At 43.9% G+C, this 1986-nt stretch overlaps 1 long non-coding RNA gene across 1 annotated transcript in view; it reads right to left on the bottom strand.

Annotated features, from left to right (window-relative positions):
• Positions 1-1986, bottom strand: part of LOC115070759 — a 9819-nt gene that overhangs the window by 6443 nt on the left and 1390 nt on the right. Inside the window, exon 2 of the long non-coding RNA XR_003849894.1 lies at positions 366-520. This is a non-coding gene — a long non-coding RNA (uncharacterized LOC115070759). The remainder of the gene's footprint in view (positions 1-365; positions 521-1986) is intronic.

Genomic DNA, 1986 nt, shown 5'->3' on the forward strand with positions numbered 1-1986 from the left:
TTCCGATCTATATTAGAATATAATTGGATAATATGAGGTAATATAATTTTAGTTGCTTTCTAAAACATACACATCATCCAATTATATTCTAATATGTTGCAGAAGTGTGTTGCCTTGGGAAGAAACAATTCTAGGAGAGTATAAAGATCAATAAATACAGTCTCCAAAATATACATGCCTTCCCTCCCACCCCCATCCAGGGCATAGGCAGTAAGTAGTATTCTTTAGCCATCAATAGATGGAAACCTTGACACAACTATGACTATCAGCCACTTCGTTAGCTGAGGTTTTTTTTTCCCAGAAGCCATGCAAACTTGCATTCAAGACAGACTAGACCACCGGTGCCCTCCTACAAATGTACCAACCTCCTTTGGATCCTGGCCAGGACTATGTGAACTTTTTCACGGTACCATTTGCACTTCTCCTTGGTAATGCTGACATGAACCAAGCTCCCATCCTTCCAGGGGGTGTGGACAAATCTGTTGCAATATTTTGCATGAATTGTCTTCCTGTTGGTATCCTAAGAAAAGGACAAAGTCAGAGACTATAAAACGTTCTTGGAAACTGCTTGCTAAAAAGCACTGACTCCTCACTTGGGCCTACAAGATACCTAAATCAGGATAAAAGCATGGCATCTCTTCCTACATTTTGCACCTCTCTCTTCTAAGTCAGTTACCTCATTATTTCCACACAGAGGCATGCTAATCTCTGAAGGAGTGCTGTGTATAACCTAGTAATGCCCAACATCTCATCTGCCTTCAAGGCTAAAGATAAGAGCAACTGAAACATCTTACTGTTCAATGTCCTGCTCCAGATCCATCCCCACCACCCAGAAAAGGTGCCTGAAGATCTCCAGTAAACCTGCAATCAGTTTGGACTGCAAGAACAACAGAGCTTCGCAGACAAATCACTCCACAATGAAATGGGCCCCCAAGCAGGAGTAATGGCTGAACCCATTCTGTATGGACTCACAGAGCTTGGGCTTTTGCACTAAAACTCTAGTAACAAGGCCACTCAGAAACCATTCAAAGAGGAGATGTCCCCAGGTGGCACCTCCATCTTTGCTTTATCTATATTCCTCTTAGCAGGCATCTCCACTGTAAGATCATTTAATTCTAAGTTCAGCAAACATGTTCTCATGCCTGTTTCATAGATAGTCCTGTGGCAGAGGTCATGCACAAGGTTAGGAACACATTGTGATTCCCATCTATGCCTCAGAGAAGCTAATGATTCCACCAGGGGGGTAGGGGGGATAGGAGAGGATAGTGCATAAGAGGAGAGAGGAGAGAGATGGACAGGGAGGGCGGTAATAGGACTGGAAAGGAAGGGAAGAGGAAAGAAGAAACTCTGGAGTGAGACTTGATTCCTGGATTTAACATCCCTGGAAAGAGCAAGTTTTCATAGAGCACACAGGAAGAGAAGTGACGAGTTAGAGGAGATGATACAAAATTATTTGGAAGAGCTGAATCTTAAAGAAGAGCAGGAAGATGAAGCCCGTGATGTCAAGCCAGAGGCAAATATGAGTAAATGATGGGATAGGAGTCCATATATGATAGAAAACAATGTATCAGATGTGTGTATGCTATCAAAATATCATCCAGAGTATTAGGAAGTTAGGGTCAGTGGGTAAAGTGCCGTCTTCACAACTATGAGAACCTGAGGTCAGGTCCCCAGTACCCAGGTACATTGCTGGCCATGCTAACACACATCTGTAACCCTAGTACTTGTTTGCAGGGGACAATAGCAAGACAAGCAGATCCCCGGTGCATACTAGTCAGCCAGCCTAGCCACATTGATGAGTTTCAGGGCCAGCAAGAGACCCTATCTCAAAAAAAAAGTGGAGACTGGGGGTGGTGACATACACCTTTGATCCTAACACTTGGGAAGCAGAGGCAGGCTGATCTCTGAGTTCAAGGGTAGTCTGATCTACATAGCAAGTTCCAGGCCTGTCAGGACTACATACTAAGACCTTGGCACACATGTACC

This window comes from Nannospalax galili, unplaced genomic scaffold, assembly GCF_000622305.1.
Source record: "Nannospalax galili isolate Female #2095 unplaced genomic scaffold, S.galili_v1.0 scaffold10438, whole genome shotgun sequence".
NCBI classification, from domain to species: Eukaryota; Metazoa; Chordata; class Mammalia; order Rodentia; family Spalacidae; genus Nannospalax; species Nannospalax galili.